Raw genomic sequence first — 17,164 nt, forward strand, 5'->3', positions numbered from 1 at the left:
TAACAGTAAAATCTAGGATTTCAGAGATTCAAACCCATGATTTTTTTTCTAACTGTTGGAGCAGATGTATGCAATTGTCTAAAATAGGCTTCTGGTCCTTTTCAAAGCATCACGTCTGCACCACAGCGTACAACAATGGGCAGAGAACGACATCTAACCAAGTGCTAATGATAGGGCAGAGCGCTGAAGGAGAGCTTGTCGTCTGGCAGACTGCTGTCCGGCCTCAGACTGGAAGGATCGAAGGCCCAGTGGTCCAATTATGTCAGTCAGGACAGCTCCACGTTCCACCAGCACGGCAGCAGGACGTGGTTCTTTAGCACGGCAGCCATCTTGTGGAACGTGTCCTCATTCAGCACTGCGGCCTCACACTTATCTGTCTGAGAAGCACATGCTGTATCTGTGGGAGGAACCCTGAGCTGTCAATCAAAGAACACAGTACAGGGTCATAGGAGAGGTCACAACCTCAAAGATGTCAGTGAGCATCAGAGTACAAATGGTCCAAAAGGGTCTCGCAGCTTCTCTCGGAGGTCCGAATTCCTGAAAGTCAACTTTATTCAGCTACGATCATTTGAGCAGCTCACAGCAAAATCCTCCAGTATGAAGCAAACCTGTCCCAAAATGTGAACTGCTCCTGTTCCTCAGAAGCAAACGGCGTCCTCATAATAACAAAACCATGTGGACGGTTGTAACCGTCACATGGTTGTGTTGAACCTCTCAGTCCTGTGAACTCACTTTTTCTTACATAACTTCTGAGAATGGTTTAGGTAACGGCTGAACTCTAACCCCACATGAAAGAGCAGCCCTGTAATCAGCGTCCATGTCTTAAAGTTGACGACGGATTTCTCGGCACCCCGTTGGATGAGTGCCAGCGCGACGACTGGAGCTCAGCCCATGGGTCGGGGATTACTGGGGAACGTTACCCGCGTGGAGCGGGCCGGCGCTGGGGAGGGATCCGACCCGTGGACCCTGCTCCACTTTGTACATTGTCTTTAGGATTACATGTTGCCAAAGCCCTTGTAATGCGATGCAATACGTCTGGGGCCCTGATTAAAAGACGCCCCCCACGCGGGTTTAACCGGCGGCTCGTTGTTGCCGACGGCAGTCTGTTACGACGACAGCTCTCCTCTTCACGGGCAGCGTGGTCACAATCCTGTGTTCGGATGTCTCTTGGATTCATAATGTACACTGCCGCAAGATTTCTCACACATCACCATCAAAGTAAAAGCTACAGACGAGCAGAAACATTAATTAAAAGCTAATGTGGACATGACGCGCGGGGCGGGCGGGACCCTCCAGCCTGCTGCCGGGCGGAGGCCTCACATGCTACAGTGCGGCGCTGCTGGCAGGATTATGTTTTAATAAGCTTATACAAACACCCCCCGCGGTGTGGTCTCATTACGGGAAGCTAATTGAGTCGCTCTGTCCCAGGGTCAGCGGGGCCTCTTTGAACAGCTCAGTGTTTTGCTATAAAGGGGCCCGTCTCTGCCTCCACAACATCTGTCCCGTGGTCTGGGCAACATGTGTCCCCCCCTGCAGGCGAACCGCCCGCCCCCCTCCATCGACGTGCACGGTGCGTTTATGGAACGCTTCGACACATGTTGGCACCGTGAGCTCCATAAAGCTCGACGGCCGGCTGCAGCTGTCAACGCCACGCGATGCACAGAGACGAGGAGAAATAATGAAAAACAAACACCCGGTGCGAGACGGAGAGCAATAATACACACGCTTTTCAAGGCAAAAGGCGTGATTTCACGCTGATCCTGTCGAGCACACGCTGACTCCAGGTCTGTTCCTTATCTGCCTCTCTGCCACACAATAGAAACTTTCCACTGAACCCTGTAGTTAATAATTCACTGGAGTTATGTCAGAATTTCAACATTGGGCTGTAAACACTGTGGCTTCTAGTCTCGGCAGTGCAGACGCTGACCAGATGCTGCTTCGCCTCTTGATAAGGAGAACATCTGCTGCGTGCGCGGCTCAAGTTGCCTGCGCCGAGCTCGTGTTCGGGTCCCAAGCTGAGGCGCGGGAACCGACGGTACAAAGCCACAGTTCTGATGAAACCCGAGAAGCGGAGCAGAGACTCCGGGGCTTAATTCAATGAGGCTCTGACTTCCAACAGGAACCACCTTTTTTACTGTAGATCATGTTGCCTGGTTTGGAGCCAACTGTACATAATGTGATGTCACTCACGGAGGCTGGGATTGGCTCGCAGCTGCAGCCCACTTGCTTGATGTTATCTGAATGGCCTCCAGAGACACACATTGTTCTCTGTGCAGTGAGCTCATTCACTCACATACATATGTGAATGTTTCCATTGCTTCCTTCTCCCCTTTGCTCTTGTTTATATCTCTATCTCTCCCTCTCTCCCTATCAGTGGGTTTCGCTGGCGATCCCTCATTCTCTGTTTGACGGCAGACTGCTTTGATCCCCGTACGGGACAGATAAGAACACAATGCGTGTGCGTGTGTGCGTCCTTGTATTCATACGCATACACACACTCCGGCCTTGGCGTTGCTGCCTGCTTCGCCGTTGTTTGGACTGCGCGTGCAATAGCCTTCGCTCTGACTGACTTCCATGGGACACAGATAACACGAGCTACTCACGGGTGTAAATATCGACCCCGCGGCCGGACTGAGCCTTTTCCAAAGCGGATGGTATCAACGCAACCGTGGTTTTATTCCTAAGGTAAACACATGAAGTAAGTCCATAGGTTTAGTGGCGACTGATAACGCTGGAGGTGGAAGCTGATTATTTACCCACGGCTGTGACCCGTGTGACCCGAGCGGCTCAACGGGACCAATGGACCAGTGTCCTCGCATGTGCATGACGTTGGTTACTCAACAGAAACACTGACACGGTCCTTCCAGGAAACAGAAGCACAACACCTGTGTCCGGATGCGATGAGAGGAGATGGACACTTAGACAGTCACGTTTCACTGTGACTACTCTGAGCTCAGTGCAGCGTTCAAGGACACGTGCTTATCATAAGCCAAACAAGGATCCTCTCCTAACAGAGCGGAGCCTTGCATGAATCCAAACAAACCTGAACCGCAGCTGTGTGCTGCATTTGGACCCAATGAGCACATGTTACAGTAGCCGAAGCTGCGAAAGAAATGGGAAGGAACGACTTCCTCCAGATTTCCCCACCTTGTCATTTCTTCATCTCGCGGTGACGCACTGGGATTTCACAGCTCGCCGCCACATGATTGAGGCGAATAAGTGGATCAGCGCATTTAAGCCGCTACAGTCGCTTTCTGCGTTCTTGGCGCTCAGTGGACACATCCTGACAGGAAGCAGGGCCTCTCACGCTCCAGCGCTGCTCTCTCCCCTCTAATGGACTCACTGATGGACGCGTAAGGTCTGGACGGGGACCCGCACGGCTTTAGGGCTTCAAACCCACAACCCGCTCCAGCTGCCAGGTAGTAACCGGGGCGGTTGCGTAACCCGGGCGGCGCCTGCGTTCCGCTGCCTCGTCCCTGCGCGGTGCAGGACGGGCTTTGGATGGTTCATCCCTGCTTTTTGGTTTTGTTACAAGTTCTTTGCTTCGTGCTCTTCCCGTCCCCCTGTGGCCCTTTGTTTCTTCCACACCCATACACGCTCCCCTTTTCAGCTCCACAGTGACTCGTCCATTATTTGATTTGTGTGCATATTTTTTTAAAAGCTACAGCTGCATTTACCCCCCCCTCCACACACACACACACACAGAGTCAGTCCTGAATCCTTCAGACCCAAACAGAGAGCTCACATTCAGACTGTTTGTCCACTGAAGTCAGGAGCAGCGCTGCCTCCATGTGATTGATTGCTCAGTAATCCCACAGTCCACACACACTGACATAGCTGTTGTAGCGTGTGGTTCACCACACAGCAGACCCCCCCCCCCCCCCCCGGGGACGGGTCGCATGATTGGCTGCAACAGTAGTTACCGTCATTACTCTCGCTCTTTTTCACCTGAGGATATAAATGCTTCCATTTTTAGTGCCTAATTTGCGGAAGTCAGTGCTGTGATTAACAAAGACACTGCAGCTCTAACAGGACCCGACCCATCCACCGCGCCGCTGAGACCCCAGCCCCCCAGCGAGCTTTGAAACTTGAGAAAGCAGCCCTGACCTCTGACCCGCGGCCTCCCACCTCCCACCACAAGAGGAGCCACCTTTTTTCCCCCTTCGGACAGGATGTGACCTGTGAGAGGAGCTCTGTAGGGATGGGCCATGACCCCAGACACTGTCCAGACTGAATGTCTGGACAGACCTGATCTGAGACAGCAGGACGTAGTCAAGACCTGACAGCAAGACGTAATAGGTTCAGATAAGTGTTGAGAGAACAATTGCTGTTACTTGCATGTTTCATCCTGTGGCTCTCAAGTGATCAATAGCCTGAATCATGACTCAAACAAGGATGGGCAACAATCAGTATAGCATCTGTCATATTTTAGAGGAAGATGTCCTGTTTATTTACTTTTGGTTACCTTTTATAACTTGTCTATGTCTATCTCTATGTTACTGGAAAACCAGTAGTACTGCTGTTATCGTGGGAGAGATAAACACAAGGGCTGCATGTTAGTTGGAGTCCTGGACTGCGGTGCAGCTCTAAGCAGTTGAATTGACTGATCTGTTCATTGTACTACCAGTTAATGATAAAGAGTCTTTGATGCCAAACAGGCTTATTGTTAACTTTGATGGATTATCTGTCTCATTCAAGTCTCAAATGACAACAGATAAAAATGAAGTAATTCTAATGAGTGATGTGATGAACTCAAACAAATCTGATGAGGTTTAAATTATTTTAAATTTAAACTTTAAATGGCATCAATTCAGTAAATTAAAGAGTCACTGTCTACTTTTCTTCTGTTTTTAACTTTGAGGATTAAGACTTTCAGTCTTTCCTGCTTTCCATTCTTCTCACTGTCCTCCTCCACCCTGTCTTTGCCCTTTCCCACCCTCTAATTTACATTACGTGTGTATCCAGTAAGTGCCAGTGGAGTTTATAAGAACAAACTCTCTTTGTAACATCACTGGCTTCTGTGAATCCACATCATCCATTTGCTATTGTCTCTCTGTTTAGCCAAGGACTTTCTCAGAGGACGCCACTGACAGGTAGCCAAACCACCATCCCAGCTCCTCTGTTCCGTTCAGAAAATGGCTTTTATGCTTTTTGATTGAAGTGTTTTTGTCCAGTTCCCTTTCAGGTTGAGCCGCTGGTCCTCTCCTTTGTTGCTCTGCAGAACGTCAGCCAACAAAACATTAGGACGAGCTGAGTAGTTAAGAACAGGGAGGACGTTTTGGGCGTGTTGGGAACGGGGTCGTGACGTCTGATGTGTGTCAGCGGTAAAGCTGCTTTCACTCCCAGAAGAATGAGAACAAAGACCTGCTGCTGGATTTCACTGAGCCTAAATACCTGCAGTTTAATGACACAATGTGGTGAAAAATGACTGCTTTACTAATTAGCACAGGTTTAGCTTAGAAACTTCTGCCTTGTTTTTGCTGAATTGTGTGCAGACTTTGGTTTGCATACAGTCACATTGCACACTTAAAGTTGCAATAACCAATATTTTACATGTAAAGAAAGGTAATGAAAATAAGACAAGATCTGTTCCAGTTGATTCATGTTTAGGGTTACCTACTGGGGCCCTACTGGTTAAGGCTGAAGCACAAGTTGCAGCCTATTGCTCCTCCCACGTTTTGTGAGATATGTCCCACATGATTAAAACCATCATTTTGAGTCGGTTACTGCAAATGAAGAATGTTTTGCTCAGACATCTCTATCTTTAAATGCAATTTAAACTGCATAAATACAGTCTTACTGTTCACTGATGACACAGGACTTACTGGTGCAGACCATGGGAAGGGAGGAACGGACCAGATGAGACCCACCAGGTCTGGTGAAGGACACAGTGGAGGATGAGTTAGGGCAGAGCAGACAGCGGGGGAGCGTGAGGGAGTACAAACGAGCAGTGGCATTTTGCCCTGCGGTGGGAAAACAGTCACATGAGCGCTGCAGCCAAAAGCTACATTCACAGAGAAGCCATATTTATTGTTCATAAGGTTTTTGTAAAAATGTAGATAATATTCAGGACAAAGAATAGCCTTGTTTCTTCTGGGAGAAAGAGAGAAGGAGCCTTGGGGTGGGGGTGTGGGGTTGCAGAGAATGAGAGAGATTGAATACCTTCATGCAGCAGTGTCCTAATTGGTCTCATTACTTGTAACTTCCTGGTGAAAGCCTGCTCTGACCTTGTGCTTTGAAATATAGGCCGACTGCTTCTCAGAGCTGCTGGGAGGAACAAGCACCCTCTGTGTTGACTAGTGTGTGTGTGTGTGTGTGTGTGTGTGTGTGTGTGTGTGTGTGTGTGTGTGTGTGTGTGTGTGTGTGTGTGTGTATGTGTGTGTGTGTGTGTGTGTGTCCAAAGAAATAGTTGTGGGGCCCTCTTGTCGGGCCCCACAACTTTGAAGGCCTGCCTAAGATGTGGTTAGACGTGTGTGTGTGTGTGTGTGTGTGTGTGTGTGTGTGTGTGTGTGTGGCTATATTTGTGCTTGCTTCTGTGCCTTGGATAGAGGTATGGGCTAGTGATGACCCGTCTACTGTAAATCTGGTACACTGACCCAGAATCTATTTCTATGTCCAGTCTGCTGCTGAATATGAAATACTGAAATACTACGGTGGGACTTATGGGGTCTGAGCCTTGGATTAGACAACCAGGAGCACCGGTTCGTGTCTGTCAGACAGTTTCCCAGACTCACTGTTGCCGATGCCTGTTGGCACATAGTACAGTACATGGGACGTGCTGAGGCCTGCACCTTACGTACTTCTGCCCGAGCCTGGAGATTAAAAGCTAAGATGTGCATTTAGTGTTCTTTCCTGCTGTCACACAGAAAATTCTTGTCACTTGCTTGAGTAAAGGAACAGGGAAACATCCCTCAGGCCACTCAACATCCCAGCTCACATGCAGCGCTGCCTGCTCGAACCCAGCGTGAACAAGTGCCCTGCAATTCATCATGGTCGCATCCATCGACGTTTCTCAAAGTCGGATCATTCTCTCCTCTATTACTGTATGTTATTTCATAAGGTCCAGTCGGCGTAAAGCAGGTAAATTCATTACATAAAACAGTTTGCTCGTTCCAGATTTGATGAGACACAGAGCAAAACCTGCTGCTGGACACAGGGCAAGTTGTTGGGTTGAAACCTGATACCAGATACACTTATTACTGACTTTTAGTTCCTTCTGTTTCAGCTCTCTTTAAATTTAAGCAATATTTATGGTAAGAAAAATCTCCCCAGTGACAGACACAGCAACACTGTAAACAGACTAAATTATGTATTTTGCAGCTTTTGCTCCATCTTATTATCATTTCCACGTCTGCCGTAACAGTAGGTTTGACTACTCCCCATATCTCCCCTGTCATTCCCTCAGAGGAACTGCCCGCTCCTTCTCTCTCATTTGGACGGCCCGGCGCTCAGCGGAGCCATCTGTTGCCTAAAATGAATATTTGCCTGGTGATTGCGTTGGCCAGCTGCTGCAGATGTCTCAGCGGACCTATGGATAGGGCAGCGTCCATGCTAAAATCAGCTCAATGCAAACACACGCCACTCAGACAGACTGAAGGTTGCACATATTAAGGTCCACAAAAAGCTCTGGGCGTTTGTCCTGACACGTTTTTAACGCTACGCCATGTCTAAAACCCATCTTTATATAGCAGTGTAATAAACACTATAATAGACTTGCATTAGTGGAACATCACTGCTGAGTGAGTTAAAGTGAAGCAGTGGAAAAGTCTGGCACCACATCTGTTTAAAGAGTGTTGTCATCAGTGCATCTGTCTGCAGCTCCACCTGCATCTGCACGCTCAGCAACGTGACTTTATTCAACCGGACCGGCTCCTAATCTGCCACGACGCAGGCTGCGGGGAAACACGTGAACATACGGCGTGCCATGCATGTCCAGGGCGCCATTAATAAAAAGCTCTATATTATGATTCATATGCTAACGTTTCTGAATGGGTGTTTTATTTGGTTTAATAGCGGTGGGCCGCGCTCAGGGGTCAGGAGGTCACGTGGTGGGAGGGAGCAGAGGCTGATGGACGGCTGTGTATCAGTGGGACTCTGTCAAAGAGCCGCATTGATGAGTAGAGGCGCGGAGTCTTTGACAGACAAGAGGCAGCGTTCTCTCACCCCCGTCTGCGTACTGTACGCCCTCCATCCAGCACTCCTTGTTACGTAACCCACCCCTCGGTCCTCTGTGATGCCCTATTCATCTGCACACACACCAGCGAACAAAGGGCTGACTGATAAGCACACAACCCGCGAGTGTTTGCGGACAAAAGCAGATGTGCCGAACACGCTGTTCACATTCTGAGCAACGTTTGCACATAGTTCACGCTGTAGTCAGCGGTTCAGGCTCTAAGTGGCTTCAGACGTTATCCAATTACACGACTCGTGACTATTTTGGACCCCACAACTCAAGGGTGAATCAGACCCCAGAAACACCCGGTGACATAAATACAGTGAGACACAGACTCAGCCAACAGACCGACAGGCTGTTATATAAAGCTGAGATATATCTGCGGCCTGTTCATGACCTGGCGGCTGATGCATGCGCTGTCTCACCTCTTCACCTGAAATTAGACCTGCCACTACTGTAATTTACGGCTCACGGCCAACAATAAATAAGAAAAAGATTTAAAAAAAAACAACAAATTTGGCAGGGCTGGATTTGTGTTCACTCTGTTACTGACAGAGGCCTGAGGCTGTGACATAACTATGGAGGCAACTGTAGAAGAAGCTGCGAGTTTGGGTGAGTCAGAGGATAGAACGAAGACGACGAAGAGGAGCGAGAGTAAATCTTCTGCTGGTGTAACGCGTACAGGCTGTTAAACCTGGCCCCAGAATGAGTTGCTGTCAGATACACACTGTGAGTTTCTCTGCAGCGCTGACGTCAGAGTTTCCCAGCGAGAGGGAGAGAGAGTAAATATCAGGCAGTTTCGAAAGAGGTTTGTGAAGATTAGGCCTAACAAAGAACACCTGCTTAGCGTAGCTGCCGCTGCGAGAGGCCGCGGGGCCGTTTACTGAACGCCGGCTGCACGCTCTCCCTTTGAAGTGTGTTACCGTGAACCCAGTGGACTTTGTTCTGCTGGGGAACAGAGGGAGCCCCTTTCAGCGGCGTAGAGAAAACCACAGAGGCCTCTGCGTGTCGTTGTGATCACGGGACCGTGTCATAAAAGCAATTCTTGTAAGCCTGAAGAAGTAGGTCCACCAACACATACAGAGGGGACGCAGCTCAGCAGAGAGAGAGAGAGACAGGGAGAGAGAGAGGGAGAGAGAGAGAGAGGAGAGAGAGAGAGAGAGAGAGAGAGAGAGAGAGAGGAGAGAGAGAGAGGGAGGAGAGAGAGAGAGAGAGAGAGAGAGAGAGGGGAGAGAGAGAGAGGGAGGAGAGAGAGAGAGAGAGAGAGAGAGAGGAGGAGAGAGGAGAGAGAGAGGAGAGAGAGGAGAGAGAGAGAGAGAGAGAGAGAGAGAGACAGGGAGAGAGAGAGGGAGAGAGAGAGAGGGGAATTGAAAACAGCATCGAGATCCATGGGAAGGTGTCACGCGTTTCTGACGAGGCCTCAGTTTGGTTAAATGTAACTTCAAAGGGGAAATCCAACGATCACATTACTCTTACGGGACCAGAGACATTTTTATGTGGCATACATCAGTGAACACGCTCATAGTCTGCAGCTGCGTGTGCCACTAAAGAGGTCAGTTGAGTGGCAGACGCCTTTCCTTTCTCCTAACAGTTGAACAGCAGCTGCTAGCAATGAAATGCGCTGGATTCAGAATCACACAGAATCAAACTAGTTCCCTTTTGTGTCTTTCCACATGAACGTGAGCTGACAGGTACTAACAGTACTTGCTGTTACAGTACTGTAGGTGTGGCTCAAGGCCATGTTACATGATCTGAGTCGTTTGAAGCATGTTGGGATTTTAAGCGGCTAAAATGTCTATTAGGTGTGTAACTGCGTGTTCTCAGAGTGGCTTCATAAAGTTCACACTGAAGTGCGTTGTCGGGCAACAGTGGCTGGATTGTGGCTCGTTAAAGTTAAAGGTTTGACAGGCGGCCGGTAATTAAATCAAGTCAACTACAGAAGTCAAAGGAAAGGATGCACGATTAGACGAAAAACAAATTCATAGTCTGCCACTATCTTTCGTAAAATGTCCTGGCAGAAGGTTTTCCTCTGAACGCTTTGGGAGGAGGACAGGAACGAGGAGGTGCAGCGAGAGGAGGGAGATCACACGACTGCCCGTCAAACGAGGGCAGAAGGAGGCGCATGTCGCTCAGCTAAGAGCAGAGCCCCTTTAAGCCTAATATCAAGGGTTTATCCCTCAGCTCACAACTTTAAATCACATATCAGTCTCTGTGCCAAATGTCAGCTTTACAGCTGCATGTTGCACATTTCTTCTGGGCTCCCAATTTATCGAAGGTTTATCGAAGTTACCGTGGCAACAAGGTGAGGCCGTGGTGCGTGTTTTCATGTGGCCTCTGTCCGAAGCAGCTCCAAGTGGGAGTTACGTGACTATATTTGGTGTTTACTAAATAATAGCACTGTAATAATCCCCGTGGCCTACATACTGTAGGCCTCAGCCTGCTGCTTGGAAAAAGCACTGACACGTGCCGGAGCCGGAACAGCGTCGCCGCTCACCGCGGTTCACAGGGAACAGCCAGCACTCGCCTCTGCCTGATCCCTCACGTCCATTATCGTCCAAAACAAATATTTTCCAGGGGAAAAGGATTTGCCATCGGACTGTTTAGCGAACCCGGCATTTCATCAGCTCCATCCTGTTTACAGCGCGGCCGGCTGCAGGACACGGACACAAACACGAGCACGTGTCCTCGACAAACAGAGAGCTGCGCGCAGACGGCAAACGTGATAGGAGGCGGCTGCGGCTGCGGCTGACGTCTGGGAGCCGGCGGCCGCTCATCGCTGTCAGGCCCGTGCGCTGTCAGATGTCTCTGCAGGCGCGTTCTGCAGGACGCACACACGGACGCTCACACTGCGACATGTTCCCCAGCTGCTGCGGGTCACTCGTTCTGAGCATCGTGACCCATGTCTTCAGCCGCTTGGTACAAAACCAGAGGCCATCTCAGGTTACGCTCACACATCTGCCACATTCGAAGCACATCTTTCCGTCATCAGCCCACTCACACACACAAAGAGCCTCCGATCGTCCCTTAGTGGAACATGCTTTAGGCACAACAGCAATTAAAAGGATGGAGGACTGTGGAGTTTCATTTTACCTTTGTTGAGCACAGAATCAGTTTTCACAGTTTTTCCATTTTTTTATCAGGATGTCAACTGTTTGACATATTTAAGTCAAAAGCGTGAAGCATGTGCTTTTCATTGAAGCCAAATCCTTTCTTTAGGGGAATTTTTAGGTGCACGTGTTGTCATCCAAGACAAGAAACATTAGAAGCTGTCAGACCAAAACTTCATTGTTTCTGCAGAATTCCCCTCTGTTATTTAGCTGCAGGCCTGAATGAGATGTTTGTGAGTACTGAAGAGCTGCAAACACAGCCTGGCAACCTCACCTTATGCGAAAGTCCCACTACACGTTAGGTGAAATAAAATTGAGTTCATGAAAAACACTAATTTGACCATGTGTGTTGCTGGAGGAGGCACGTCCCGCGCGGGTGTGAACGGCGGCCGTTGACGCGTCCCTTTGAGGCTGTGCTGAGCAGGTAGGTGTCGGGGGGTAAACTGATCTGGCCCTGGGCGCTGCTGCTCTGCTACAACCCCACCCCCCCCCCCCCCCCCCCCCCCCCCCCCCCCCCCCCCCCCCCCCCCCCCCTCTGACTTAACCCCAGCACAGACACAGACGCAGACGCACACTCACACCCCAGCGCTTTGTTCCCGCTGCGTGTTCCCATGTCTCCGTGCTTCCTGGGCCCCTGCGCTACCTGCCGGCACATTCCTCCCCCCTGCGTTCACACGCTGCCTTCCGCTGCCTCTCCTCCCTCGCCGCCTCATTCGCCCGTCAGGCTCCATCCATCGCTGCCCATCTCCAGACGTGACCTGGCTCACTGTCAGGACAGGAGAATCAACAAGCATCTGTTTCCAAAAGGTCAGATGATTCACACGAGGTGTGTAATCACATACTGTAATTTAGCTCATTCCTCTGAGTGACTCGTATCATTGCACATACAGTAATCTGACAATATAAGAAAATGTCAACACACATAAATGATGGGTTTGTTTTAGCATTTATGCTAAAAACAAACATTAAACTTTCTCAAAACAACCATAATGTAATTTTGACAGCAAAAGGTGAAATGTGCAATTTGAACACTAATTAGTATTTACAAGCTGACGTGTCGGCACAAATCTGGCAGCTTTATTGAGGCGCCTTCCTGCCTGTGAATGCCCTGGGAGCATTATTTGATAGGCGGTCAACGGAGATTTACAGCCCAGGAACAGAATCACAATCTTAAGTTCGTCACTTCCACTAACTCACGGACTCATTTCGCCCGTTCACCCACCGTCACTAATTGACTTCAGTGCAGTCGTTCACTTCTCAGATGCAAAGTGGCAAAACCACACAAAAAGCAGCCGTCCCACCCTCCGTGGGGTGAGAGACACCCTTTTGCCCCGGTGGGAAAGCCTTTAGTGTTTCTCTGTCCTCTGCTTGTTTGGAGAAGCACCTAGTGACCCCTGCACCTATTCACAAACTTTAAAGCCCCCTTTCACCCCCCCTCGCTGTTTTTTTCCCATCCACCTCTCAATTGAAGCTCCTCCGCCACAACCCACTGCGTGTCTCTGATCTTCTTCCCCTGCCCCTACCCGCTATAATGCTGTCCCCCCAGGTCTTCGTCCCGCACCCCTCAGCCGTACCATCCCAGGGGGCCCCCTAAGAGTCTGGCTGGGTGGTCCCCCCCCCCCCCCCCCCCGACCCCCCCTTCGCAGGGTCAGAAGTCAGAGGTGAACTTTGACAGTATGTGGGAAACGTGCTGCGCCGCGCGCTGCACCCGGGCACTCGGCGGAGAGGAAAGACTTCAGGCCGCCCCATTTCCTCCCTGGAACCTTCTCCCACTGGTTAATGGGGCTCCTGGGGTCAGTGGGACAGAGAAACACAGGCGTGGCGCTGGTGTCGGTTACAGTTTTGATTTATTAGCCCAATTTCTTCTCCAAACGTGAACTTGTTTGGCTTCAGAGGGCGGCAGCGCAGACTGACTTAGGCCGAGGGGATCAGGAGAGACGCCTTGCGGGATGATAGTGGATAGTGTGCGTCTCTGCTCGCGTGCTTACGTGAATCACTGCGTCTGCTGTCTGCATACGTGTGTGGCAGCCTGGATCCCGTGCTGAGTGTGCGTTAACGTGAAGCATTTATTAGGGACTGTTTGAGCAGCGTCGGGTTAAAGGAGCTTAAGGTGATTTATTTGAATGGCTGGTAGAAACTGACTATTTTACAGGCAAATTGCTGTGTATATTTTTTTTAAATGGTGGCCTTGATTCTTCCCAGTGGAGGAGAACAAGTCTGGCTGGCACGAGATGCCTAAGCTGCAGTGGAAAGTCTGTGATAATAACAGCATCCTACAGGTAACTCAGATGATGTGAGTATTTCCTAATCGAACACAACAGACAATCATATGTCCTGCAGAGATTGTCTCCCTGTTATAATACAGCAGCATTATAATATTAATCCATGAACATAGTGTGTGAGATTCCATTGGAACATGCAACACTATGTGATACCTACTGTAGATACTCTGTAGTAAACAAGACACCCTTATTCTACATGCAGCACTGTGGCAGAGGTTGGGAATGTGGGGCGGTGTGTGCCTGGTGTGTATTTATCCTGTGACTTGCAAGTAGTAAATATTTGCATTCCAGCCTGAGTCCAACAGAGACACATTATATACAAGTGCAGCTCGGTGTGCATGTTACCCACTATGTAATAACAAGAAATCAAGCGTGTTTAATCAATTAGGACTATGAATATGAAGTGAACCCTCTTCAGCTGTGTGTTGCTTTCAGCCCCTTTTACATCATCTGGATACTGGCCCTCACAGATGAGATATTAAGTCCTCACAGACCTCAACTGTGTTCATTTACAACATGAAGCAAGAAGCAGCTGCTCGCAGATAACTGCTCTAATTTAAGAGAGAGGAGATGTTGGGCCCAATGCAAACAGACTAAATATTGTTGTACTGTTTTTGGCATGAAGTCGGAACCATTCAGAATAACAGCAGTAAAAACGGTACAAAGCTTGAGGCTGTTTAAAGTAACACCTCACCTATAAAACCTCATAAGTTGCTTTATTGTATTCTGCATTTGTGCCTGTGTATAAACAGGCGTGTGTGCGTCTGTACCCTCTGACAACCACACACGCTCCTGGTGAACATGCTTATTATTGACGAACACATGCCCTCGCCCAGAATTCACGAGCTGATGGATTTGTGGCGGCGAGGCTGGCACGCTCCAGTTCTGCCAGTTTGTTTACAGGAGGAACACACCTCCACCCATGACTCCATCACTTCCTCCCAAACAGAGCGCGTTAAAGATCCAGAAATACTAGGTGGCGTTCTCGTAAAAGTCTAAAATCTATTCAAATGATTGATATTGGGTGGAAGAATGTAAACCAATAAAGTAGAGCAGGTGTCAGCACTGTACTTTTCTGTGCAGCAGGTCGGTGTTTAATTTGTACCTCCCAGTATTAAAGGTTATGTAATGTAGCGAAATTGATAAATACATGGAAATACATGGAAAAAAGGTGTTTTATTGCATTTTTTCTTTTTCTTGTGATATTTTTGCAACACACACATAAACACAGTGAAATGTGAAATATTTAAAAAAGCTGGGATGTTTTTGACTAAATGTAATTATAGCAAAGGCTTGTCAGGCTATAATGTAATAAACCTTTGGCTTAGTAACTTATCCAGAGAACTGCTTCTCTTCAGACCAAGTTTCTTCTCCCTATGACCCATTGTCCTACGAACTTGAATCAACAAAAACACAATCTGTGGAAGTCTAGAGCAAACTTCCTGAGATTCTCCATTGTCCACTCTTGTCAACCCACAACAACAAACACTTAAAAATAGCACAATGTCACATGATGACCCTTGGCAGCTCTCCTCCTCAGTCACATGCTCTGAATGGCCTAAACCTTAACAAGTTAAAACTCATATTGCTGTTGGTAACAGTGTGTGTGTGTGTGTGTGTGTGTGTGTGTGTGTGTGTGTGTGTGTGTGTGTGTGTGTGTGTGTGTGTGTGTGTGTGTGTGTGTGTGCGTGCTAGGAGGGAAGTGACATCATGGAAAGTGATTGCTGTGCAAACACAGACTGCAGCCCCCAGGTGGGCTTTATGATTAGGGGATTACACAGGAAATGAAAGAGCTTCAAACACACGCCTGCCTACTCGTGTGCACATGCAATAACTAACTCCAGTGGATGTCTAAAAACTAGTGGATGCTGTGTGTGTAGGTGTGTGTGAGTCAGCGTGTGTCACCAGGGTTGCCTGCCATGGCCGGAGTCAAAACAATGGAAAGCGCCGATTCAGCATGGCTGCAGGCAAACAAGGCCCAAATAAGCCTCCTCCTGCATCCACTCATCCTCATGAGCCACGACGCGCTGTCGCCGCCTGAGTTTCCTAAGACTCTTATTTCATTCCTCCTTCACCTGAGAGCACCACCCAGCTCTGACATTCTCCACTCTAATCAGCATCATATGATGTGTACTCCGTTGCCGTTGGTAACCTCCGCTGAGATCAAACAGGAACGCTTACACACTTTTCACCCTAATCACGACATCATGGCAATGTTTGGCTGGGACTCTAATCGATACCACATTTATACGAGAGGCTAATTTGTGCTTCGATAGAAAACGTACACACGTCGGGCATCTGTCATCGCAGCAGGCACCTTGTGAGGTTCCTCACACGTGTTGTCCATATGGCCTGGCGTCGTTTACTGTAAGGTAAGGTGTGAAAGACCAAAAGGTTCTCATGTCTTCAGCTGCTGGAACGTGGTCAGCAGCTCCTCCCCGCTAGGCCCCCTGCTGGGCATCTCTGTGGAGGCTGTTTATCTGAGTGGGGGACAGAGGGACAGGGCCGTGGGTGTCCTGGAGGCCGGCTGCAGGAGCTGTCACAGAGATACAATCATTGTATTTCTCGGCTAATGAGCAACGTGATTAGAATTGAAGCAAAACTACAGTGGATCAACTTCGAAATAATCCCTGCTCCCTATTGTGTGGTGTTCATGGAGCATTCCGGTTCCCTGGAGACGAGCCACTCATGATGGTGTGGTCAGCTAATCGACCGAGACCCACTGTTGGGTGAGGATTACACTTTATTAGCTCAGAGTCATTTGAGACAATGGAATCAGCCCCGAGGCTCCAAGGAAACAAAGCTCTGTAAAATAACTCAGGAGGAAGATGACAGCGAGGGTAAAAGAGCGAGCGAGGCGGTGGTGCACGCATTTAACGAAGCTGACCCTTTTAATTAAGCCGAGATGACAAGTCTGGGGCTAATGTTTGCAGGAGAGACACAAGGCTGCAATGACGAGGTGGCTAAGGAGAGGAGGTTCAGCAAACACGCAGAGGCACACTCCTACTGGAAATGAGAGGCACTTTTGTTTGAGCAGAGCCCGTCATTTGAGGCCGAGAGCAATGACAAGTGAGAGGAAATAAGGACCTAGCTGCAGCTGGACTCTTCAAAAACTTATCATCACCACCTGCCACAATAAGGTGTTTGTCTCTTCAGCCGACCTTGGATAAGTGAGAGGTCAGAGACAAATTAGTGAAGCTGTTCACTAACCCTTTTATTATATGTTATTATATCATTTTGTTTAGACCAGTCAGAAAAGGCACTCTACAGATCTCACATCATGGAGAGGAACTTTGAGCTTGACTGGACTGATTTCAAGCTTATTTATATTTCATTTATCATTTACTGACACGAGGAATTTCAACATGCTGCACAGATGCGTCTCGACCTCAACCAGCGGAGTTTGTGTGGTCACGTACAGAACCACAGTTCCATGTGGTTCCATGTGGTTCCATGTGGTTCTGTATATTCGTGTGACCAGTCCGGCGGAAGCTACAGTAAATGAGGGCACTCGGCCTGTCGTGCACCAGCTGCACGCTGACACGCGGCGCATTCCTCGGCCTGAGAACAAAGGGAAGCGGTGGAAAAGGGAACGGCAGCTT

This window comes from Betta splendens, chromosome 13, assembly GCF_900634795.4.
Source record: "Betta splendens chromosome 13, fBetSpl5.4, whole genome shotgun sequence".
NCBI lineage: Eukaryota > Metazoa > Chordata > Actinopteri > Anabantiformes > Osphronemidae > Betta > Betta splendens.